The following is a 27,478-nucleotide window of genomic DNA, read 5'->3' as shown; positions in this document are numbered from 1 at the left end:
TGTGTTAGAATCATGTGAAGTTTGGCTTCAGTCATTTTACTGACAAAGTTGACAAGGCAGTTAAGGAGGCAAGGTCCAAGGATGAGCAGCAGGACAATAGCATCTAGCGGGCTAAGAAATGGAAGATAATAGGTTAAGCCAGAGAGGTTCTGTCTGACCATATTCCAGAAGGAATTTGGATCTGGACCTTGTGTGTTATATTTTTGTAGTCTTTGAGCTGGCTCACATATCTGTTTTATGTTTACCTCAATCTGACCAGAGTTACTAACATACCTGCAGCAGGTTTTATTCATAACTGAACATACTCCCCTTTGCTTAGCCAGGAGATAGTTGAGGACTAGCCTGTTGTTGAGAACAACATCTATAGTGATTCCAGAGATGTATAGAGTCCTTGTAAGGCATGCCCCATATTTTAGATAAGTCCTCAAGGGCCTGATGCCAAAAACCCAGCCTCTGTGTACTGATGCGGAACTGAATCTCAGAGACACAGTTTAGGAAGAAGCAGAAAAGAATAGCTTTATTCCTAGGGCAGTGGGGACACGGCAGGTTCTTGCCCCTCTAAAACTGTATGTCCCCAACCTTGGGGGATTTGATGGGCAGTTTTATAGGAACAGTTCAAGGGGATGTGGAGATCTGGGTAGACACCTGACCTAGCCTCAGTCCTGGGAGCTTCATGGGGGATGTGGAGACCCAACCTGCCCTCAGTAGTGGGAAGCTCTGTCTAAATGCCAGCGCTCAGATGTCTGGGGTCTGGAGCTGAGGTGGGCTTGTCTGGGTAACAGTGCTCCCCTCTGAGTGTGGTAACATGGCCCTCCCAGGGTCAGTGCTGAGGTAGGGGCTTAGTTCTTAACCCTGCGAGGTTCACATTCCCTGGGACTGGGGGAGACTCCTCAGATGGGCTCCCCAGTAATTGTTCCAGTTCACCAGCATGCACAGGGCAAGCAGGGAGGCTGGTTTACCTGGTCACGTGGATCTGGGCTTAAGGCTGATGGGCAGCAGGTGAGGTTGCTGCTGTGCACTCCTTCCGGCCGGCCATCCTTACTCCGGCAGGCTCAGACCTGTCACTCCTCCTTCAGCCCTGCTGTCCCAAGAGTTTTGTCAACATCTCAGTGAGAAAGGAAAGGGCCCAAGCCTGCCAGAACACGTACTGGGTTCTACTTTAGCATGAAATCTTTCAAAACAACATAGCAGAACCAAAGTGTAAACAGGAGACTGACTTCTCTGGGACAAGTGTTGGTAGAGGAGACAGACCCTATACTTCTTTCTACAGTCCTGGGAGGTCCCAGGGACCTGGCTTGTTGCCACATTGGGGGCCTACACAGACAGCCATAGTGTCCTAACCAAAGGGACGTGTGACCCCAAGCGCGGGGTCTGGGGACTGTGTGGTCTCACCTCATCTGTGTAGGTCAGGGTCACGTGTGGGTGAGACCCCGTATCTTGCTCTTTGTCCACAGGGTGTCTTGTCTCTTCTGAGACTGCCAACCTCTGAATTGAGGGTGTTGCCTGGATTAACCTGTGGTCTGTTTTCCCCTCTTAATCTCATCACTCCTATAATAGTGAAGACTTTCCACTGACATTACATTATAGAATGTGTTACAACATAGTCTGTATCGTGGAGGACAATGTTCAGGGATGAATTGGCTAAGATGATTCCTGTCAAACCACCTGCTGTAAAGAGAAAAATGAAGCTTAAAGCTCATAATATAGTGGGAGATTATGTAGTATGTCTCCATGAAGAGTTGCTAATCAGCAAATAAATGCAAATGCTTTTATTCCTGTAGGTATGGAAATAATTTTGCTGGCTGATGTAAAGTGTGCTCATGAGTGGACATCAATCTATACAGTAAACGTATGATGGGCCCATAACCTAAATTCTAAAAAGCTGATGGACATGACTCATATTACTCCCATTTATTTGAAAGGTTTTTTTTGTTCTATATAGTATGTAATGATGGGCTTCCTAGGTGGCATCAATGGGGCTTCCCATTGGTACCTGCCAATGCAGGAGACATAAGAGATGGGGGTTCAATCCCTGGGTCAGGAAGATCCCCTGGAATAGGAAAAGGCAACCCACTCCAGTATTCTTGCCTGGAAAATTCCATGGACAGAGGAGCCTGGTGGGCAGCAGTCCTTAGGGTCACAAAGAGTCGGACAGGCAACTTGGCATGCATGCAGTATGTAATGATAGATGAATTGTTCCAAACCCTGGGTAAGGCTATCAAGACAGACTTCTGGGTGACCAAAGAATCAAAATAAGTGTTGGTGTAGGATTGGGTTTCCTCCTGCAGAGTCAAAGAAAGCAGTGTTTAGGTTTCTGTTAAAAGTATGTAATTCTGGCTGCTGAGACTGATAACAACAGTAATACAGCTCTAATTGGGACAGATCAAACAAGTAATGGTGTTTGGTATTGGGATAAGTTTGCTGGTTTTATATTAAAGACTGTAGTGATAAAATTAATAGCAGCAAGAATAGAAGAAGCACCTGCTAAACGTAAGGAGAAAATGGTTAGGTCAGCAGAGGCTCCCACATGGCCAGATTTCCAGCTAGAGCAGCTGAGTGTATGGTTCTACTGGTAAATGCACCAGCTTCTAGCACTGATGATTCGAGTAGGAGTAAGAGCGACGGGAGAAGTCAAAGGTTTATATTGTTTATTCGGGGAGATGGTATATCAGGTGCCCCAGTTATTAGTGGGACAAGTGAGTTCCTGAGCTCTCCAACTGTAATGGGTACAGCTCTAAAGAAAATGATTACAAATGCAGGGTTGTTACGACCGGGTTACAGATGTGGTCATCTCCAAGTAGTGCTCCAGGTCAGCGGAACTCCGCATGGATTAACAGACTGACAGTGATGCCTAATATTCCAGTTCAAGAACCAAATGGTAAATACAAAGTGTTGATACGTTTGTGATTTGTTAAAAATAATCAGCAGTTTGTGAACAAAGACAAAGTGACTGAGCTAGCATCAGACTATAAATCTAAAAAAGAGATTGAGCCCTCTTTTGCCAAACTCTGATGAATCAACAAATTGAGCTGTAAATTCAAATAAGGAGCTTCACTTCTGCCTGTGTTTTCCTTCCCTTTTTTCCTTGAAGACGGGAGAAGTAGATTGAAGCCAGTTAGTTGACTATTTACCCGTTAACTTCCTGGGGTGGGAGCCCACCAATCTAGTAAGAATTTAGCTTAATTAAAATGTCTCATTGGCATTCAAATGATGTAGGATTGAATCTTGCAATCCTTATTTTCAACAATTAAGTAAATCATACTTGCTTAGAGTTTTTGAAAGCTCTTGGTCTAAATTAACCTAAATTTCTAATCCAGCACAGATAGAATGGATGTTAAGGGTACTAATAGTGTGGATATTATGATTAGTAATGATAGAAAAGTTATTCGCTTTGTATATTTGAAATTATTTGTGTTATTTTATTTTTGTATTGTTTAATAAAGGAATATAGTTAGTGAAGTGTAGTATGTAAGCCACAGTAGAAGTATGTGCTGGGTACTGTTTTGATGGCTGTTAGTGTTGGTAGAAAGATGTTATTGTTTTTGTTATGTCTTAGATAATTATTCATTTGGGTAAAAACTCTGGCAGTTGTGGGAGACCTCCTAACGACAATGGTGAGGATAAGTGGTGTGATGGGAGGTGTTTTTTTCATGTGTGTTACAGCGATTCTGTTTGGTACATGAGTTGGGCATAAATAGTGAGAAGACAGTGTTATAATATAAAATAGCATGTTTAGGATTGTTATGGTTGGGTTACACATTATAATAGCTGTTATTCATCCTTTATGGGCAATTGACGAGCAGGCTATAATTTTTGTAGTTGAGTTTGTCAGAGTCCCCTGGAGCCTCCAACTATGATTCATCATATTGCTATGATTAATAGTGTGTTTAAGGGCTTCCCTGGTGGCTCAGTGGTAAAGAATCCACCTGAGAACACAGGTTTGATTCCTGATCCGGGAAGATCCCACACGCTGTGGAGCTACTAAGCCCATGCGCCACGGCTATCCAGCCTGTGCTCTAGAACCTGGGACCTGCCACTACTGAAGCCCTAGAGCCGGCGGTCTGCAATAAGAGAAGGCTGCACCCCGCAGCTAGAGAGCAGCCCCCTCTCTCTGCAACTGGAGAAAAGCCCATGCAACAATGAAGACCCAGCACAACCAAAAATAAGTAAATAAATAAAAGGATTAAAAAGTGGTATGTTTAGGTTGTGGATGGTATAAAACTTGAAAGGGGTGCAATTTTGTCCCATTAACAGCATAAGGCCTGCTGTTCATGGAATACTTCGTGTTACTTCAGGCACTCAGAAGTGAAATGGGGAAAGTCCTGATTTTGTAACAACAGCTATAATTATGATAGATTAAAGATTTTTGTAATTCATTGTGTTCATTACCCAGAGTCTATTAGACTAATGATACTAGTCATTACAAGTAGTATTGATGCAGTGATTGTTTTAGAAAATATTTGTAGCATGCCTCTACAGCTTATGAATTAAATGGTTTTGTTAGAATGGGGATAATATTAACCAGTGTGAGATTGTTACTACAATTATGATTCCTGAGATAATGGTCAGTAGAATGATGGTAAAAACAATAGGGTTTGTTAGTTCAGGAAGGATATAAAACAATATTTTGGGGAGATGGGTCTGATAGCTTATTTATTAGACCTTACTGTAGCATGTAGTAAAATGTGGTAGCATGGGGAATGTAAAACTCTAAAAAGTAGGTCCAGTTCCTACAATTCTAGGAATAAGAGGGTTTAAACCTCTCTTATTTACTCTGTCACAGTAACTCACTTGTTATACGTATTATGTTTTGGTGGGATGTGTGGTATGATGACAGGCAGTGAAACCTCTCATATACACAGGGCTAATCTTAGTGGTAAATTTTTTGGGGTAAGATGTAGAAGTTAATCATATCAAAATTGTGGGAAGGATGCTTAGCTTCATAGAAAAGAGATTATGAGAAGGAGTGGTTCAGTGATGACACTGTATATAATTCTGGCATGTAGGGGTTGTAAAACAATCCTAAAAATAAGATGTTGTGAGAAATGTTTATTATAATAATATTGACACATTCTCTAGGGAGAACAGGGTCAATGGGCTTGCTACCTTTTCTCCATTGAAACCAAATATAGGTTTTGACTCTACTTATTTTAAATCAAGTGGGGCTTTTTTGGATTTCTGCTAGAATTTGTTGTTGGTGTTGTTTAGTCACTAAGTCATGTCTGACTTTTTGTGACCCCATGGACTGTAGCCCGCCGGACTACTCTGTCCATGGGATTTCCCAGGCAAAAATACTGGAGTGGGTTGCCATTTCCTCCTCCAGGGGATCTTCCCGACCCAGGGATCAAACCTGGGTCTCCTGCATTGGCAGGCCTCTTCTTTACCACTGAGCCACCAGGAAAGCCTATTATACTAGAATAGATATGATCAAACTCTGGGTAAGGGTCAATCAAAGGTGTTCTTTTGTAATAATTACTGTCAGAAGTGTAAATGATCCATTTATCAGTAGAACAGATATGAAAATAGTTGCTAATGTTACTTCACATGAGATTGTGCCTCTGCCAATAATGTTCCAATTAATGTATTTTGAATCTAAAGCTCATCTAGATCAGAAGATGGAATAAACGGCTAGGCTTGATATAATGAATATAAATATCAATAGTATGCCTCAATTTATATCAATTAATGGATGAGATATAGGAAGAGGAATTCATATGGTGAGAGCCAGGGTAAAGACTAGCTTTGGTGCAATAATAAATTCATAAATTGTTGATGTTGATGGTCATGGTGGTTCTTTTATAAAGAATTTGACTGCATTAGCCATGGGTTGTAATAATCCATAGGATCTGAAGATGGATTTGAATATAGCCTAGGATTTTTCATTCAGTTAAGGCAAACAATGCTATTGTGAGTAAAATTGGGTAATTAGTGAAAGAACTTGAACTATAAACATATTCTTAGGAAGATGACTTGAGCCTTTTCTGATAAAGGTTTAAGTTTTCTGCAGTTGATGGGCTCACCAAATCATAACAAAGCATGTCTACAAAAGGATCTTTAAATTAACCGAATGTAGATGATATAATCATTAAATTTAAAGATAACTTTGCAAAGTAGGTCTTATTTCTCTTTGTTCTTGATAATGAGAGGAATATATAATAGATAGAAATCTATGGGGATTTCTCCAGTCTGAACTAAGATCACATAGGACTTTGGCGTTGAAAAAACAGACCATTAATAGCATTAATACAAGTGGTAAAGAATCCACCTGCCAATGTAGGAGACGTAAGAGACATGGGCCCAATTGCAGGGTCAGGAAGATCCCCTGAAGAAGGAAATGGCAACCCAATTCTAGTATTCTTGCCTGGAAAATTCCATGGGGAGAGGAGCTGGCAGGCTACAGTCCATGGTGTTGCAAAGAGTCATACACAACTGAACACACACACACGCCACATATCACTGGGATGTTCTGATCCTGCATTAAGATTGTAAACCCTGCAGTCGACAAAACTCTAGATAGGATTGCCCTGTTTTGCCCAGGATAACTTCTCTCTTGATCCAAGTCTCAGACCAATAGGTAATAAAGCATTTTGATTTGTTGGTCAAAATTTTAATCTTTCAGAGGTTGTTTTATTCTCCAAGGTCACCAAAACCAATACTGTTAATCCATTAAAAGCTATGTTATCACTTAAAATGTCAGTTGTTTATTTTTTGAATTCATTAATGGTTTAAACCACATAAGACTAGGATTGCTGTATCTTGTGGTAGGTCTATTTTTGTTTTTTGAAGGAAATTCCATACTATTCTCCATAGTGACTGTTAGCAATTTACATTGCCACCTGGAGTGAAGGAGAGTTCCCTTTTCTGCACTCCCTCCCTCTTTGGTGTTTATTGTGGGTAGACTTTTGGATAACTGCTGCCAAAGGATACCTCGTAGAGGTCGATTTGATTAGCATTTCTCTAATCATTAATGATGCTGAATGATGTGAGATTTTTAAGAATGGGAGAACAATTTAGCTCTTGAACTTTGGTTCTGGAGAGTAGGCCCTATTTTGAATTTGTTTTCCATTACCTACCAAAGGGAATTTTTTGAGGGAAAGCAGCATTTATAGCTTTGAATGCCTTTTGAATATTAACTGCCCAGAAGTGCCAGTTTTAAAGTTTTTGTTATGACAAATGGTGACAAGACAGCAGTCCTTCCTCATGACCCTCTAAAGTAACTTCGGCAACCAGAGCCTCAGAGAATATCATATTTCTAGGTGGTAAATTACAGTGGGAAGAGCCTGAACAAACACCCAGGGCTTGAATCTCATTAGCGCTTCCCCTTTATTTTGCACCCCCAACCCCAAAGGAATGCCAAGCCCTGCAAAAGGGCTATGTTGAGGATGCTGGTGTATGTAGTTGAGCTGACCTAAAGGATGGAGGCCGGCAGTGGGTACCCCAATACCAGAAGCCAAGGAGATCAGCTGTCTTTTCAAAGCTCTACCTGCCCAGCAGATTCACCATCCTTTGGATCCACCAGACATGGTGAAGCTGTAAGAGGGACACCCTGGATCTGGGATTGTGGTCCCAGCCAGAAGAGACCAGACACTGAACTTGTATAAATGAATTCATCAGGTGAGACAGGCTCCTCAGCTCCCTCAGCCCCCCACAGCCCAGCCTGGGACCTAAGCCTGTTTAGGTTCCTCCGAAAATATGCCACTAGCCTAAGTCATGGAGGTCTAATAGGAATAGAATAGGCATTTCTTTCTTCCTTTCTCTAATTTCTTTCTTTTGGTATATAATTTTTTCTTGTGCACCACAGGTGATGTACAATTTTTGACATTTTATAGAAATTGCTATAAATTGTTTGAATTTGTTTGAATTCTATAGCAATTGCTTCCCTCACATATACACCTGTACAGTTTTGTTTCTTCAGATTCTGTTCCCACCTAAGTTGCTCTAGAGTGTGCAGTGGAGTTCTCTGTGTTATCCAGTAGGCCCTCATGGATTATTTTATGAAATTTAGCAGTTTTGTGTTAATCCTAATGTCCTAACTTCTCCTTTCCTCATCTTAGAAATCCCCCTTTTTTGGAAACCTAGTTTCTTTTCTGAGTCTTTTTTTGTGTGTGAGATATATCAGTTTCTTTGTATGAGGTTTTCAATTTCACCTATAGGTGATAACACATGATATTTGTGTTTCTCTGACTACCTGGATTTTATGTGGTCAGCTCCCCGTTCTGACATAATGCTGGAGATGATATTTTTTCCTGTATTCTGGCTAAGTCATATTCCATTGGGTGTATGTTCAGTTCAGTTCAGTTCAGTCACTCAGTCGTGTCCAACCCTTTGCAACCCCATGGACTGCAGCATCCCTGTCCATCACCAACTCTTGGAGCTTACTGAAACTCATGTCCATTGAGTCAGTGATGCCATCCAACCATCTCATTCTCTGTCATCCCCTTCTCCTCCCACCCTCAATCTTTCCCAGCATCAGGGTCTTTTCAAATGAGTCAGCTCTTTGCATCAGCTGGCCAAAGTATTGGAATTTCAGCTTCAACGTCAGTCCTTCCAGTGAACACCCAGGACTGATTTCCTTTAGGATGGACTGTTTGGATCTCCTTGCAGTCCAAGAAACTCTCAAGAGTCTTCTCCAACACCACAGCTCAAAAGCACCAATTCTTCTGCGCTCAGCTTTCTTAATAGTCCAACTCTCACATTCATACATGACTACTGGAAAAACCATAGCCTTGACTAGATGGACCTTTGTTGGCAAAGTAATGTCTCTGCTTTTTAATATGCTGTCTAGGTTGGTCAAAACTTTTCTTCCAAAGAGCAAGTGTCTTTTAATTTCACGGCTGCAGTCACCATCTGCAGTGATTTTGGAGCCCCCTAAAATAAAGTCTGACACTGTTTCCACTGTTTCCCCATCTATTTGCCATGAAGTGATGGGACCAGATGCCATGATCTTAGTTTTCTGAATGCTGAGTTTTAAGTCAACTTTTTCACTCTCTTCTTTCACTTTCATCAAGAGGCTCTTTAGTTCTTCTTCGCTTTCTGCCATAAGGGTGGTGTCATCTGCATATATGAGGTTATTGGTATTTCTCCCAGCAATCTTGATTCCAGCCTGTGCTTCTTCCAGCCCAGCATTTCTCATGATGTACTCTGCATATAAGTTAAATAAGCAGGGTGACAATATACAGCCTTGACGTACTCCTTTCCCGATTTGGAACCAGTCTGTTGTTCCATGTCCAGTTCTAACTGTTGCCTCTTGACCTGCATACAGATTTCTCAAGAGGCATGTCAGGTGGTCTGGTACTCCCATCTCTTGAAGAATTTTCCACACTTTTTTTGTGATCCACACAGTCAAAGGCTTTGGCATAGTCAATAAAGAAGAAGTAGATGTTATTTTAGCACTCTCTTGCTCTTTTGGTGATCCAACGGATGTTGGCAATTTGATCTCTAGTTCCTCTGCCTTTTCTAAATCCTGCTTGAACATCTGGAAGTTCATGGTTCATGTACTGTTGAAGCCTGGCTTGAGGAATTTTGAGCATTATTTTATTAGTGTATGAGATGAGTGCAATTGTGTGGTAGTTTGAGAATTCTTTGGCATTGCCTTTCTTTGGGAGCACATTGCTTTTATCTGTTCATTTGTGGATGGATAATTGGGTTTTTCCCATGCCTTGACTATATTGTAAACACTGCCCCGCAATAACCCTTGGGGGAGCACGTGTGTTTTCTAAGGGTTTTTTTCTTTGAATAAATGCCTGATTAGGAGTGAAGTTGCCAGGTTTTGTGGTGGTTCTATTCTTTTTGGAAAGAACTTACGTACTGCTCTCCATGGTAGTTTTTAGCAATTTACATTGCACCAAGAGCATAGTAAGATTTTGTTTATTGAATGCCTACTTCTGTGTTTCTTGTGGGTAGGCTTTTGAATGACTGGTGCCAGGGGTATCGCTTAGAAATCACTTTAATTAACATTTCTCTAATCAATAACAATGCTGAGCATTTTTCAAGGGATTTTTTTTTAAGAACACAAGGTGAATTTAGGCCTTGAAATTGGATTCTGGAGAATCGGTCCTACTTTGAATTCCTTTTCAGTTACCTATCACAGGGAATTTCGTGAGAGGACGGGTCATTTTACAGTCCCAGAGGCCTCGTGAATATTAAGTGCCCACATGTGCCCATGTTAAAGTTGTTGTTAGAAGAAATGGCCACAAGGCGGCAGCACTTCTTCATGCCTCACTGTGGTAACTCAGGCACTAGAGCCTTAGACAAAGTCCTGTTGCTGGGTGGTATAGTTGAGTGGAAAGAACCTGAGCAAACACCCAAGGGCTTGTATCTCATTAGCTCCTCCTCCTTATTTTTTTTTCTTTTTTAATTTTAATTTTTTTTTTTTTTTTTTACCACCAATCCCAAAGAAATCCCAAGCCCTGCATAAGTGCTATGTACAGGGTGCTGTTGTACCCATGTTTAGTGAATGAAGGGGGATGGCAGTGGGTGCCCCACCACCAAGAGCCCCCAACATCAGGTGTATTTCCAAAGCTCACCCTGCCCGCAGGTCTGCCATCCTTTGGATGCACTGGGCTTGGGTAAGCTGTAAGAGGGCCAGCCTGCATCTGGGGATTGAGGTCCCACCTAGTGGGGACCGGGCAATATACTTCCAAGACAGAACTCATCAGCTGGAATATAGTCCTCAGCCATCTCAGCCCCAGCACAGACCAGCACGGGACCAAGCCTGTTTAGGTTCCAGAAATGGGCCACCAGCCTAAGTCACCGAGGCCTGTGGGGAATAGAGTAGTCATTACCTCTTTTCTTTCTTTCTTTTTTTCATATAATTTTAATTTCTCTAGTGCAGTATATACAATTTTGTGTTTGAGTTCTATAGCAATTGATTCACTCGTACATATACCTGTACCATTTTGATTCTTCAGATTCTACTCCCCTGTAGGTTTCTACAGACTGTGCAGTGGAATTAATTGTGGTATCCAGAGGGTCCTCGTTGATTATCTGTTTTATGAAAGTAGTAGTTTGTGTTAATCCTAACCTCCTAATTTCTCCTTTCCCCAACCCTACATTCTCTTTTTGGTAACTAAGTTTCTGTTCCAAGTCTTTGAGTCTAATTTTGTTTGGTACATGACTCATTTTTATGAGTTTTTTTATTCCACATATAGGTGACAACACATGATGTTTGTCTTTCCCAGTCTTACTACCCGGATTTAGTGTGGTTATCTCCCTGTCCACCGATGATGCTGCAAATGACATCATTTTTTCCTGGTATTTGCTGAGTCATAGTCCACTGAGTATATGTAGCATATTTTTTTAATCTATTCATCTGTGGATGGATATTTTTATTTTGTCCATGCCTTGGATATTGTAAACACTGCCCCACCATCTGCTGCGGTAGTATTGTATTTTTAAAGGATTTTTATTTTCCATATATATGCCTACCCAAGAGTGGGATCTGAGGGAATTGGAATGTGGTGGTGGTTTTTAATTTTCTCTTCGGAAGGATAGTCCCCACTCTTCTCCACAGTGGATGTTAGCAAAGAACATTGCCACCAAGATCGTAGTAGGGGTCTCTTTTCTGCATGAGCTCTATGGTGTTTATTGTGGTTGACTTTCAACTGACTGGTGCCAGGGGATACCTCTTCAAGTTTGCTTTCATTGTTGTTCAGTTGCTTAGTGGTGTCTTGTTGGGAGCCGGCGAGAGAAACCCCGCCCGTGACAAGGTCTGGGTCCAAGGAGCTGGCACGCAAAGGTGTCCGGACCTCTGGGGGTTTCTCGGACCGCCCCACCACCCACTCCCAGGCCTTCATCCTTTCATCTTCTGATGCTTGGCCTTCTTCTATGTTCCCTAGAAACTAGTCTGACTTTTACTAAAATCCCTCCTTGAAACCTTTGCATGGCAGCAACACAGTCCCTGGGGGCCCATGGGCCCCAATAAACAGGCCAGAGGTAAGGAAAATATTACACAGAACATCCTGCCTCTTCTGGCTCTGTTGGAATTATGATTGCCAATTTAGAATCTGGAATGCTCATGATTGCACAAAAACCCTTCTAGCACAAAACCAAATCTGCTAGCAACAGACCTATCTATCCCATAAACAAAAGTAGATAAGAGTCCATTACGAGATTGAGAAGATTCCTTAGGGTGTGATCAGGAGGGAATTCATGAGACCTCTGACCCTTAGGATTACATACCAGAGCTAAGTCTGGCCCATACCCGGCCGAGCTTCCCAAGATAAGGTTTGTAGATGGCTTTTCACAGTTAACTAGCTGCTGCCATTGAATTGTTTAAAAGTTATGTGTAGGTATTGATTGTTCTGGAAAGTTATTCATGATGTAACCATGATTATGCACCTGGTGCAAGCTTATCATTCCCCTCTCCTTAAACCTCTTTAAAGGATTATGGTTTTGGGGTATATAAGCACTGATGTAAGAGAATAAAGTAGTCTTGATCCTGCACTCAACCAAGACTCGACTTGCTTTCTTTTCTTCGCCGACGCCGCTCATCCGAAGGGAACTCCTGGACTCTGCCGGGGCTGGACCCTGGCAGTGTCTGACTCTTTGTGACTGCATGGACTACAGTATTGCAGGCTTCCCTGTCCTTCACTATCTCCCGGAGTTTGCTCAAACTCATATCTATTGAGCTGATGATGCCATCCAACCATCTCATCCTCTGTTGCTCCCTTCTCCTCCTGCCCTCAATCTTTCCCAGGATCAGTGTCTTTCCAGCTCTTTGCAACAGCTGGCCAAAGTAGTCAAGATTCAACTTCAACATCAGTCCTTCCAGTGAATATCCAGGGTTGATTTCCTGTAGGATTGACTGGTTTGGTCTCCTTGCAGTCCAAGGGACTCTCAAGAGGCTTCTCCTGCACCACATTTTGAAAGCATCAATATTTGCTGCTCAGCCTTCCTTATGGTCCAACTCTCACATCTACACGACTACTGGAAAAACCAAAGCTTTGACTAGACAGTCCTTTGTCGGCAAAGTGATGTCTCTGCTTTTTAATACACTGTCCATGTTTGTCCTAGTTTTTCTTCCAAGGAGCAAGTGTCTTTTAATTTCAAGTCTGCAGTCACTGCCTGCAGTGATTTTGGAGCCCAAGAAAATAAAGTCTCTCACTGTTTCCATTGTTTCCCCATCTATTTGCCTTGAAGTGATGGGACCAGATGCCATCATGATCTTAGTTTTTTGAATGTTGAGTTTTAAGCCAGCTTTTTCACTATCCTCTTTCACCTTTATCAAGAGGCTCTTGGTTCCTCTTCGCTTTCTGCCATTGGAGTGGTGTCATCTGCATATCTGAGGTTATTGATATTTCTCCTGGCAATCCAGATTCCAGCTTGTGATCCATCTAGCCCAGCATTTGGCATGATGTACTCTGAAAGTGAAAAGTGAAAGTCACTCAGTCCTGTCCGACTCTTTGAGACTTCATGGGCTACACAGTCCATGGAACTCTCCAGATCGGAATACTGGAGTGGGTAGCCTTTCCCTTCTCCAGGGGGATCTTCCCAACCCAGGGGTTGAACCCAGGTCTCCTACATTGCAAGCAGATTCTTTATCAGCTGAACCACAAGGGCAGCCCAAGAATATTGGAGAGGGTAGCCTATTCAGTCTCCAGGGGATCTTCCTGACCCAGGAATCGAACCAGGGTCTCCTGCATTGCAGGCAGATTCTTTACCAACTGAGCTTCCAGGGAAGCCCCTGATATGTGATGTACTCTGCAAATAAATTAAATAAGCAGGGTGACAATATACAGCCTTGACACACTCCTTTCTCAATTTGGAACCAATCTGTTGTTCCATGTCCAGTTCTAATTGTTGCTTCTTGACCTGCAAACAGGTTTCTCAGGAGGCAGGTTAGGTGGTCTGGTATTCCCATCTCTTTAAGAATTTCCCACAGTTTGTTGTGATCCACACAGTCAAAGGCTTTAGTGTGGTCAGTGAAGCAGAAGTAGATGTTTTTCTGCTTTCATTAGCATTTCTATAATCATTAATGATGCTGAATGATGTGATACTTTTAAGAATGTGAGAACAATTTAGCTCTTGAAATTGGCTTCTGGAGAGTCGGCCCTATTTTGAATTTGTTTTTGATTACCTACCAAAAGGGGTTTTTTGAGAGAAAGCATCATTTATAGCCTCGAATTCCTTGTGAATAGTTAAGTGCCCAGAAGCACTGGCTTTAAAGTTGTTGTTAGGAGGAACGGCCACAAGGCGGCAGCACTTCTTCATGATCTCCTCTGGTAACTCGGCCGAAGAAAAAGAGATCGCTCAGTCGTGTCTGACTTTTTTTTTCCATTTATTTTTATTAGTTGAAAGCTAATTAGTTTACAATATTGTAGTGGTTTTTGCCATACATTGACATGAATCAGCCATGGATTTACATGTGTTCCCCATCCCGATCCCCCCTCCCGCCTCCCTTCCCATCCCATCCCGTGTCTGACTCTTTGCGATCCCGTTGACTGTAGCCTACCAGGCTCCTCCGTCCATGGGATTGTCCAGGCAAGAATACTGGAGTGGGTTGCCATTTCCAAGCAGAGCTTTAAATATTTAGATGTTTCTAGGAGGTAAATTAGAGTGGAAATAACTGAACAAACACCCATAGGTTTTCATCTCATTATCTCTTCCCTCTTATCCTTCCTTCTCAACCCTAGAGAAATCCCCTGCCCTTCCAAAGTGCTATTCTGAGGGTGCTGGTGTACATAGGTGAATTGACCTAAAGAAGGATGCTGGCAGGGGGAAACCCAACACCAGTAGCCGAAGAGCCCAGGTGATTTTGCAAAGCCCTGTCTGCCCAGCAGGTCCATCATCCTTTGAACACCCTAGGCTTGGCTGAGTGTTAAGAGGACCAGCCTGGATCTGGGGATTGCGGTCCTAAGCAGAAAGGACCAGGTTCTAAACTTGGGAATAGGAACTCAGCAGCTGGCATATACGCCTCAGCTCCTTCAACCCCAGCACAGGCCAGCCTGGGGACTCAAAAACCTGTTGAGGTGTTGGAAATGTGCCAGTAGCCTAAATGGTGGAGGTCTGTTATGAACAGAGTAGGCATGTCTTTCTTCCTTTCTCTGTTTCTTTTTTCAAATAATTTTAATTTTTCTAGTGATATATAGTCGATACACAATTTTGTGTTCTTTGAGTTCTATAGTAACTTGATTCACTCATACCTATATCTGTACCGTTTTGTTTTTTCTGATTCTACTCCCACGTAAGTTATTACAGAGAGTGCAGTCGAGTACCCTGGGCTATGCAGTATGTCCTCAATGATTATTCTGTGAAATCAAGTGATTTTGTGTTAATCCTAACCTCCTAATTTCTTCTTATCCCAGAATTCCCTTTTCTGTAACTAAGTTTCTTTTCTGTGAGTCTTTTTTTGGTAAGGTACATCAGTTTCTTTGTATGAGGTTTTCCATGTATAGCTCATAACACGTGATATTTGTCTTTCTCTGTCTGACTACTACTCTGTCTGGCCAGCTCCCTGTTCTGACATATGGCTGCAAATGACATCATTTTCTTCTGTTTTCTGGCTAAGTCATATTCCATTGAGTGTATATAGCACATCTTTTTATCTTTTCTTCTGTGGATAGATAACTAGGTTTTCCTGATGTTTTGGCCATCGTAAGTATTGTCCCCATGAGCCTTGGGGAGTGCATGTGTTTTTGAAGGATTTCTTTTCTCTGAATATATGCCCACTCAGGGTTGGAGTTGCCAGATCATGTTTTGGTCCTATTTTATTTTTTTTGGAAGAACTGCCCTACCGCTGGCTGTAGTGGTTTTAGCAATTTACCTTGCTACCAAGAGCATAGTAAGATTCTGTTTATTGAACGCCTACTTTGGTGTTTCTTGTGGATAGGCTTTTGGATGACTGGTGCCAGAGGTACCACTTAGAAATCACTTTAACATTTCTCTAATCAATAACGATGCTGAGCATTTTTCATGTGACTTTATTTTTAAGAACGTGAGGTGAATTTAGGCCTTGCAGTTGACTTCTGGAGAATCGGCCCTACTTTGAATTCTTTTTCCATTATCTACCGCCGGGAATTTCGTAAGAAAATGGGTCATTTACAGTCCCAGAGGCCTTGTGAATACTGTGCCCAGATGCACAGGTTTAAAGGTGTGGAAAAATGGCCACAAGGTGGCAGCTCTTCTTCATGCCCTACTGTGGAAACTCGGGTAACTGGAGCCTTAGAGAAATTCCTGTTTCTAGGTGTAACATTTGAGTGGAAAGAACTGAACAATCTCAGCATTTCCCAATTATTTCTCACCCCAACCCAGAGGAATCCCAAGTGGTACAAAAGTGCTGTGTTGAGGGTGCTGGTGTTCATAGGTAAGTTGACCTAAGGAAGCAGGCTGGCAGTGGGTACCCCGACACTAGGAGGTGAGGAGACTAGGTGATTTTGCAAAGCCCTGTCTACCCAGCAGGTCCACCATCCTTTGGATGCACTAGGCTTGGGTAAACTGTAAGAGGGCCAACCTTGGTCTGGGTATTGCGATCACAACTAAGGGGACCAGGCTCTAAAATTCTATAAAGGAGTTCATCAGCTGGAATATTTTCCTTAGGTACCTCAGTAACCTTATAAACCAGCCTTGGGACCTCCTCAGTAACCCTATAAACCACCCTTGGGATCAAGCCTGTTTAAGCTCCAGAAATGGGCCACCAGCCTAAGTTGCTGAGGCCTGATGAGAATAGTCATTTCATTCTTTCTCTATTTCTTTTTCTTTTTTCATACAGTTTTAATTTCTCTAGTGCAGTGTAAGTGATATACAATTTTGTGTTTCAGTTCTGTAGCAGTTTGATTTACTTATACATATACCCTTACCATTTTGTTTGATTTCTACTGCCACATAGGTTATTACCTATGTGTTATTGTAGTTCTCTGTGCCCTTAAGAGGGTTCTTGTTTTTTTTTTTTTAATCTATTTTATGAAAGAAGTAGTATTGTGTTAATCCTAATCTCTGATTTTCTTCTCGCTGCCCACCCCAAATTGCTGTTCTGGTAAGTAAGTTACTTTTCTAAGTCTGTGAGGCAATTTGTTGGATACGTTACTTCGTTTGTATGATTTTTTTCCTTTCCATCTATAGGTGATAACACATGGTATTTGTCTTTTCCTATCTGAATAGGATCATAGTGTGATCATCTCTGTCCATTCACGGTGCTGAAAATGACATTATTTTCTTCTAGTTTCTGGCTGAGCCATAGCCCACTGAGGATATGCCGCTTATCTTCTCTTATCTGTTCGTCTATGGAGGGCTACTTGGGTTTTCCCATGCCTTGGGTATTGTGAACATTGCCCTACTGAATTTTGTGGTGTGCATGTGTTTTCAACAGGTGTTTATTCTCTGAATATATGCACACCCAAGTGTGAAATAGAGGGATGTTATGGTGGTTCTATTTTTCTCTCAAAGGAACTTCCCTATCGTCCTCCAGGTGGCTGTTAGCAAATTATATTGCCACCGAGAGCGTAGTATTGTTCTCTTTTATTCATGCCCTCTTTGGTATCTATTGTGGGTTTACTTCTGGATGACTGCTGCCAGGGGGCACCTCCTAGAGGGCACTTTGCTTAGCATTTCTCTAATCACTAATGATACTGAATGATGTGATTTTTTTTTAATAATGTGAAAACAATACAGTCCTTGAAATTGCTTTCAGTAGTTGTTGTCAGTCACTAAGTCATATCTAACTCTTTGCAACCCCATGAACTGCAGCACGCCAGGCTTCTCTGTCCTTCACTATCTCCCAGAGTTTGCTCAAATTTAGAGCCATTGAGTTGGTGATGCTATCTAACCACGTCATCCTCTGCCACTCTCTTCTCCTTTGCCTTCAGTCTTTCCCAGCATCAGGGTCTTTCCCAAACAATCAGCTCTTTGCATCAGATGGCCAAAGTATTGGAGCTTCAGCATCTGTCCTTCCAAAGAAATTCAGTGTTGATTTCCTTTGGGATTGACTGGTTTGATCTTCTTGTAGTCCAAGGCATTCTGAAGAGTCTTCTCCAGCACCACAATTCAAAAGCATCAGTTCTTCAGTGCTCAGCCTTCTTTGTGGTCCAGCTCTCGCATCTGTACATGACTCCTGGACATACCATGGCTTTGACTGTATAGACCTTTGTTGGTAAAGAAAGATGTTGGCAAAGAAAGAAGATGTCTCTTCTTTTTAATACACTGTCTAGGTTTATCACAGCTTTCCTGCCAAGGAGCAAGCATGTTTTAATTTCATGGCTGTAGTAACCATCCACAGTGATTTTAGAGCTCAAGAAAATAAAATCTGTCACAGTTTCCAATTGTTCCCCTTCTATTTGCCATGAGTGATGATGGGACTAGATGCCATGATCTTAGTTTTTTGATATGGAGTTTCAAGCCAGGTTTTTCACTCTCATCACATTCACATTCATCAAGAGGCTCTTTAGTTCCTCTTCTCTTTCTGTCATTAGAGTGGTACCATCTGAGTATCTGAGGTTATTGATATTTCTCCCCCCAGTCTTGATTCCAGCTTGTGATCATCCAGCCTGGCATTTTGCATCATGTACCCCACACATAAGTTAAACAAGCAGGGTAACAATATTTACAGCCTTGATGTACTGCTTTCCAAGTTTTGAACCAGCCAGTTGTTCCATGTAAGGTTTAACTGTTGCTTCTTGCTCTGCATACAAGTTTCTCAGGAGTGAAAAAGCTAATTTTACTAGCGTGTGAGATGAGTGCAATTGTGCGGTAGTTTGAGCATTCTTTGGCATTGCCTTTCTTTGGGATTGGAATGAAAACAGATCTTTTCCATTCCTGTGGCCACTGCTGCGTTTTCCAAATTTGCTGGCATATTGAGTGCAGCACTTTCACAGCATCATCTTTTAGGACTTGAAATAGCTCAACTGGAATTCCATCACCTCCACTAGCTTTGTTCATAGTGATGCTTCCTAAGGCCCATTTCACTTCACATTCCAGGATGTCTGGCTCTAGGTGAGTGATCACACCATTGTGATTATCTGGGTTGTGAGGATCTTTTTTGTATAGTTCTTCGTGTATTCTTGCCACCTCTTCTTGTGAATATTGAATGCCCTTAAACACAGGTTTTAAAATTGTTACAAGAAGTGATGACAAGGCTCAGTACATTTTCATGCCTCAGTATGCTGAGTTGGGCAACCAGAGCCTTAGAGAATGTCGTGTTTCTAAGTGGTAAACCAGAATGGAAATAATCTAAACAAACACCCACAGGTTTACATCTCATTATCCCTACACTCTTACCATTCACCCACAACAGTGGAGAAATTTGAGGCCCCTCAATACTGCTCTGTTTTGGGTTCTAGGGTATATAGCTGAGTTAACTGACAAAGGAAGCTGGTAGTGGGAACCCCAATACCAGGAGAGCTGAGGAGAGCAGGTGATTTTGCAAAGTTCCACCTGCCCAGCAGGTCTACCATACTTTGGATGCCCCAGGCTTGCCTGAATTGTGAGATTACCCACTTAGATGTGGGGATTGTGGCTCCAACTAGAAGGTACTGGGCTCTAAACTTGTACAAAGGAGCTCATCAGCTGACGCATGTGCCTCAGCTCCCTCAGCCACGGCACAGGTCGGCCTGGGGACCCGATTCTGTTCAGGTTCCAGAAATGTGCAACTAACCTATGTCACTGAGGTCGACTAGAAATACAGGAGACATTTCTTTCTTCCTTCCTCTATTTCTTGTTTTTTCATGTAATTTTAATTTTTGTAGTGCCCTATAGTGACACAATTTTGTGTTTGAGTTCTATAGCAATTTCAGTCGCTCATACATAAACCTGTTCTGCTTTGCTTCTTTGGAGTCTACTCCCACACAGGTTATTTAGTTGCTGAGTGTACTGTAGAGTTCCCTGTGCCATCCAGTAGTTCCGCATTGATTATTCAATGAAATTAGCAGCTTTGTGTTAATCCTAACCTCCTAATTTCTTCTTCTTCTCTCCCAGAATACTCTTTCTTGTAACTAAGTTTCTTTTCTGTGAGTCTTTTTCTGGGGAGGTACATTTGTTCCTTTGTATGAGGTTTTCGATTCTACCATCATATAAGATGATATTTGCCTTTCTCTGTCTTACTACCTGGATTTTGTGTGGTTATTTCCTTGTTCGGACATACAGCTGGAAATAACATTATTTTCTTCTCTTTTCTGGCCAAGTCATATTCCATTGTGTAATATGTAGCACATCTATTTTATTGTTCATCTCTGGATGGATAATGTTTTCATTTTTTTTGCAATGCCTTGGCTATTGTAAACTCTGTGCCAGCAAGCTTTGGGGAGCATGTGTGTTGAATGATTTTTTTTCTCTGAACATGTGCCACTCAAGAGTGGAGTTGCCAGATCTTGTGGTGGTTTTTTCTTGCTCTCCATAGTGATTGTTAGCAATTTATATTACCACCAAGATTGTAGTAAGGTTCTGCTTATTGAACAAACTCTTTGGTGTTTATTGTGGGTACACTTTTGGACGACTAGTGCCAGGGGTACCTCTTAGAGGTCAGTTTGATTAGTATTTCTCTAATCAGTAATGATGCTGAACAACTTTCATGTCTTTTTTTTTTTTTTTTAAAGACGGAGAGAAAAAAAAAAGATGCAGAGGACAATTTAGTCCTTGAAGTAGGCTTCTGGAATATTGGCTGTATTTTGATTTTGTTTTTGACTACTCACCACAAAGAATATCTTAAGGGGAAGGGCCATGAACAGCCCCACAGGCCGTGTGAATAAGTGCCTAGAAGCACCGGTTTAAAGTTGCTGTTAGGAGAAATGGCCACAAGGCGGCAGCACGTCTTCATACCTTACTGTGGTAACCTGGGCAACTGGAACCTTAGAGAAAGTCCTGTGTCTGAGTGTAAAATCTGAATGGAAAAAGCTAGAACAAACACCCAGGGCTTGTAACTTATTAGACTCTCCCCCATATTTTTCACCCCCAACCCCAAAGGAACCCCGAACCCTACAAAAGTGCTATGTACAGGGTGCTGGTGTACAGAGGTGAGACGACCTGAGGAAGGAGGCTGGCAGCGGGTGTCCCAGCACCAAGAGCAGGATTTAGTGTGGTCATTGCCCTGGTCTCATGGTGCTTCAAATGACATCATCTTCTGTTTTCTGGCTAAATCATATTTCATTGAGTATATGTACTAATAATACATTATTTCATCTATTCATATCTAAATGGATATTTGAGTTTTCCCGATGTATTGGCTATTGTAAACAGTGTCCCAACGACCACTGAGGAGCATGTGTGTTTTTGAAGAATTTCTTTTTCTGACTATATGTCCACTCAGGAGTGGAACTGCTTAATCTTGTAATGCTTCTGTTTTTCTTTTTGAAAGGAGGTTCTCTAGTGCTCATCATAGTGCTTGTCTTTCTTTGTTGCTGCCAAGAGTGTTGTGGGTACTCTTTAGAGAATACCATAATTCTAATTTATTTTGAGTAGAAATTTGGATGACTGGTCCTAGGGGTACCTCTTAGAGATCAGTTGAGTTAGCATTTCTCTAATCAATAATGATGCTGAACGCTTTTGTCTGTGATGTTTTTAAGAATGGGAGAAAATTTAACTCTTGAAATTCACTTCCGGTGAGATGGCCCTATTTTAATTAGTTTAGGATAACCTACAAGAGGGAATTTGAGTGAAAGCAACATTTACAGCCTCTAATGCCTTGTAAATATTACTGCTCAGAAGCAATGGTTTAAGTTGTTGTGAAAAGGAGAAAAGTTGTGAAAAGTTGTAGAAAAGGAGAGAGTGATTCTTCTTATGCCATTATAACTCAGAAACCAGAACTATAGAAGTCTGGTTTCTGTGTGACAACTTAGTGGGGAGAGTTTGAACAAACACCACGATTTTGGGTCTCAATACATTGTCCCCCTTAGCCTGGAACCTTTAGCCCAGAGCAATATCCAGCCCTGGCAAAGGGCTGTGCTGAGGGTGCTGGTGTAGGTAGGCAAGTTGACCCAGGAAACAGGCTGGTCCAACACCAGGAGCCAAGGGGATCAGGTGAGTTTGCAAAGCAAAATTAGAGATACCAAGGGAATGTTTCATGCAAAGATGGGCTCAATAAAGGACAGAAATGGTATGGACCTAACAAGATATTAAGAAGAGGTAGCAGGAATACACAGAAGAACTATACAAAAAAGATCTTCATGACCCAGATAATCATAATGGTGTAATCACTCACTCAGAGCCAGACTTCTTGGAATGTGAAGTCAAGTGGGCCTCACGAAGTATCACTACGAACAAAGCTAGTGGGGGTGACGGAATTCCAGTTGAGCTATTTCAAATCCTAAAAGATGATGCTGTGAAAGTGCTGCACTCAATATGCCAGCAAATTTGGAAAACTCAGCAGTGGCCACAGGACTGGAAAAGGTCCATTTTCATTCTAATCCCAAAGAAAGGCAATGTCAAAGAATGCTCACACTACTGCAAAATTGCACTAATCTCACATGCTAGTAAAATAATGCTCAAAATTCTCCAAGCCAGGCTTCAGCAATACGTGAACCATGAACTTCCAGATGTTCAAGTTGGTTTTAGAAAAGGCAGAGGAACCAGAGATCAAATTGCCAACATCTGCTGGATCATTGAAAAAGCGAGAGAGTTCCAGAAAAACATCTATTTCTGCTTTATTGACTATGCCAAAGCCTTTGACTGTGTGGATCACAATAAACTGTGGAAAATTCTGAAAGAGATGGGAATACCAGACCACCTTACCTGTCTCTTGAGAAACCTGTATGCAGGTCAGGAAGCAACAGAACTGGACATGGAACAATAGACTGGTTCCATATAGGAAAAGGAGTACGTCAAGGCTGTATATTGTCACTCTGCTTATTTAACTTATATGCAGAGTACATTATGAGAAACGCTGGGCTGGAATAAGCACAAGCTGGAATCAAGATTGCTGGGAGAAATATCAATAACCTCAGATATGCAGATGACACCACCCTGATGGCAGAAAGTGAAGAGGAACTAAAAGCCTCTTGATGAAAGTGAAAGAGGAGAGTGAAAAAGTTGGCTTAAAACTCAACATTCAGAAAACTAAGATCATGGCATCTGGTCCCATCACTTCATGGCAAATAGATGGGGAAACAGCGGAAACATTGGCTGACTTTATTTTTTGGGGCTCCAAAATCACTGCAGATGGTGATTGCAGCCATGAAATTAAAAGACGCTTACTCCTTGGAAGAAAAGTTATGACCAGCCTAGACAGCATATTAAAAAGCAGAGACATTACTTTGTCAACAAAGGTCCATCTAGTCAAGGCTATGGTTTTTCCAGTAGTTATGTATGAATGTGAGAGCTGGACTATAAAGAAAGCTGAGTGCTGAAAAATTGATGCTTTTGAACTGTGGTGTTGGAGAAGACTCTTGAGAGTCGCTTGGACTGCAAGGAGATCCAACCAGTCCATCCTAAAGGAAATCAGTCCTGGGTGTTCATTGGAAGGACTGATGTTGAAGCTGAAACTCCAATACTTTGGCCACCCTGATGTGAAGAGCTGACTCATTTGAAAAGACCCTGATGTTGGAAAAGATTGAAGGCAGGAGGAGAAGAGGACGACAGAGGATGAGGTGGTTAGGTGGCATCACTGACTCAATGGACATGAGTTTGGGTGAACTCCGGGAGTTGGTGATGGACAGGGAGGCCTGCGTGCTCTGGTTCATGGGGTCACAGAGTCAGACACGACTGAGCGACTGAACTGAACTGAAGAGCCCAGCAGGTCCATCATCCTTTGGTTGCCCTAGAACCAGCCACACTGCAGAAGGGCAGGCTTGCATCTGTGGATTGTGGTCACACTAGTGGGGACTTGCCTCTATATTTGCAAAAAGGAGCTCATCTGAAATATTCTCCTTACCACTCTGGGCCCCACTGCAGTCCAGCCTTGAAACCCAGGTCTCCTGAGGCTCCAGAAGTGTGCCAGAATTCTCAGTCGACAAGATCTGATGGAAATAGAACTGCAATTTCTTTCTTCCTTTTATTGCTTTTTTAAAAATTTTTTAAAATTAAATTTTTTTTTTTTTTTTACTTTACAATATTGTATTGGTTTTGCCATACATTAACATGAATCCACCGTGGGTGTACATGTGTCCCCCATCCTGAACCCCCCTCCCACCTCCCTCTCCATCCCATCCCTCTGGGTCATCCCAGTGCACCAGCCCTGAGCACCCTGTCTCATGCATCGAACCTGGACTGGTGATTCGTTTCACATATGATAATTTTATTGTTAATCTGCATTTGATTTTTCTAGTTCAGTAGAGCTGATGCCCACTTTTGTGTTTGTTTCAGTTGTATAACAACTTGATTCACACCCACCTAGACCTGTACTGTCTCCTGTCTTCTGATGACACTCCCTTGTCACTTCCTACACTGTGTGCGGCAGAGTACCCTGGCCTTCCCAGCAGGACCTCATGGATTTCCTACTTGAGGAAAGTAGTGGTTTTGTGTTCATCCTATCCTCCTAATGCCTCCCTCCTGAGCCTGGAATGTCTTTTTAGGACACCAAGATTCTTTTCTCTGTTGATGCTATTTGAGGTACATATGTTCCTTTGTGTGAGGGATTAGATACCACCTAGAGAAAATCCCATGGATGGAGGAGCCTGGTAGGCTGCAGTCCGTGGGGTTGCTAAGAGTCGGACACGACTGAGCAACTTCATTTTCACTTTTCACTTTCTTGCATTGGAGGAGGAAATGGCAACCCACTCTAGTGTTCTTGCCTGGAGAATCCCAGGGACGGGGGAGCCTGGTGGGCTGCTGTCTATGGGGTTGCACAGAGTTGGACACGACTGAAGCGACTTAGCAGCAGCAGCAGCAGAGATACAAACACATGATATTTGTCTTTTTCTGTGTGACCACCTGGCTTTAGGGCAGTCATCTTCTGTTCCACACACGGTGCTGCTAAAGACCTCATTTTCTGAACATTTCTGGCTAGGTCATGTTCCACTGTGCATCTGTAGCATATTTTTCTCATTAATCATCTGTGTATGGATATTTGGGTTTGCCCCGTGCCTCGGCTATTGTGAACCCTGCCCCAGCGACCTTTGGGGACATGTGTGTCTTGGAGGATTTTCTTTTTTTTAAGGAACATACGCCTTCCTAGGAGTGGAGTTGCCTGATCTTATAAGGGTGCTGTTTTTGTCTTCATAGGGAACATCCCTAAGGTTCTCCACAGTGGTTGTGAGTATTATACATTGTCAGCAAGTGTGGTTGGCACCCTTTGTTGAATGCCCTCTTTCGTGTTGACTGTGGGTGTACCTGTGGCTGATAGCTGCCAGGGGTAGCACTCAGGTCAGAGGAGGCTTTCTCGAATCAGTACTGATGCTGAGTAAGTTTCATGTGATTTATTTATTTATTTATTTAAATGAGACATTAGGTCTTGAACGTGGCTTCTGGAGAGTTGCTCAGAGTTTGCATTTGTCTGGGATAGCCTACCACGGGGAATTTCTTGAGGGCAATCTTCATACACAGCCCCAGGGATCTTGTGACTGTGAAATGCCCAGAAGCACTAGTTTTCAAGTTGTTACCAGAGGAGGCCACGAGGCAGCAGCACTTCTTCATGCCCCTTTTTAGTAAAGGTGGGCAGTCAGAGACTTAAAGTCATTTTCTAGGTGGGCTTCCCTGGTGGCTCAGCTGGTAAAGAATCCACCTGCCATGTGGGAGACCTGGGTTTGATCCCTGGGTTGGGAAGAGATCCCCTGGAGAAGGGAAAGGATACCCACTCCAGTATTCTGGCCTGGAGAATTCCATGGCCTGTATAGTCCATGGCGGTCGGTGGGTGGGGGGGCAAGAGTTGGAAACAGCTGAGCGACTTTCAGTTCATTAGGTGGTCAAACAGAGTGGAAAGAGGTGGGAAAAACCCCTATGGCTTGCATCTCATGATCTCCTCCCTCTCAGCCTCCAGCCAGCAGTGTAGAGAAATCCGAGGCCCTTCAAAGTGCTCTGCTTTGGGTGCTGAGCTTTGTAGGGGAGTCAAGCGATCAAGGAGGCTGGTTTTGCAACCCCAGCACCAGGAAAGCAGGAGACCAGGTGATTTGGCAAAGCCCTCCCTCTCGGCCCAGCAGGTCCACCATCCTTTGGATGCCCTAGGCTTGGCTGAGTGGGAAGACAACCAGCCTGGACCTGGGCCTTGTGGTCCCAGAAGAAGGGATTGGGGTCTAGGCTAGCGAATAGGAAGCTCAGCAGATGGCACATGTGCTTCAACTTTCTGAGCCCCAGCACAGGCCGGCCTGGGGACCCAAGCCTATGTAGACGCTGGAGGTGTGCGGCCAGCCTAAGTCACGAAGGTCTGCTAGGAATACAGGCGGCATTTCTCTCATCCTCTCTCTGTTTTTTAGTTTCTTTTTGAGCCTTTTCAGTTTACTAGTGCCATGTGGTCCATACAGAAATTTTGGTTTCAAGAATAATTGATTTATTATATATGTACCTGTACTCATAGTATATCTGTGAACCCACTGAACATACAGAATTTCAGGCACACGTGACTGCATAAGTGGCATAAGGGAGATACACACAACTGAATGTCTGATACCCAGGAAAGAAAAGAAACTGATGGAATTTTTAGCACGATGAGTGGACAGCGAGGATCACGTAAAGTTTAAGTAGTGCTACAGAGAAAGACAGACACGAACTCTTACAAACAGCAGGTGAAAAAAAAAGAATCACATAAATGAACTAATGGGCTGAGACAAAGAGGGGCAGACAGTTAGATAGGAAGCTTAGAAACCCAAAGAAAAAGTGGAGGACGGGGGAATGAGAAATAAGAAGGTCGGAATGAAGACAAAAGCACTACTTGCATCAAACTGATAATCAATCAGGATCTATTGGATTGAACAGAAAACTCTACTGGGTACTCTATACCATCATAACAGATGTGACCAGTCATAGCCACACACACAAATAAAGAAACAAAACCTCATAAAGATGAAGGAATAAATGAATCAAGTGGCTCAAGAAGTGAAACAAACACAAGTTATGCATGAAACATACCTTCTTGAGATAATTTAATTGATATTAAGGGAGGAAAAAAAAAAAAAAGAAACTGAAAAAGGAAAAAAGAATGGCATACTCCACTGCTATCAGGCCTTGGTGCCTTAAGTTGGTGGCACGTCCCTGGAGCCTGAACAGACTTGGGTCCCATGCCTGGATTCTGATGGAGCTCAGGGAGGTGGAGAGCATGTCCAAACTGAAGAGGTGATGTAAGTTTAGTGCCCACAGCACCTCTGGTTGAGACCATAAGCACAGACCCAGGAAAGCCCTCGGACCGCTCAGGCAAGCCTAATGCATCCAAAAAATGATAGAGCTGCTGGACAGGTAGAGCTGTGCAAACCACCTGTTCACTCCAGCTCCTGGTGTGGGTGTTCCTGTTTTCAGGCTCTCTCAATTACGTCCACCCACCTAGGAACAAGGGCGCCCGCACCCGAGCACTTTTGCAGGGAGGGGTACTCTTCTGGGGGTTGGGGGTGGAAGAGAAGAAAGCTGATGTCAAAACACGCAAACCCTCGGGGGGTGGGGGATGCTTCAGACTCCTTGAACTTACCACCCCGAA

This window comes from Cervus canadensis, chromosome 8 (genome assembly GCF_019320065.1).
Source record: "Cervus canadensis isolate Bull #8, Minnesota chromosome 8, ASM1932006v1, whole genome shotgun sequence".
NCBI lineage: Eukaryota > Metazoa > Chordata > Mammalia > Artiodactyla > Cervidae > Cervus > Cervus canadensis.
Note: the sequence above shows the minus strand (reverse complement) of the source record.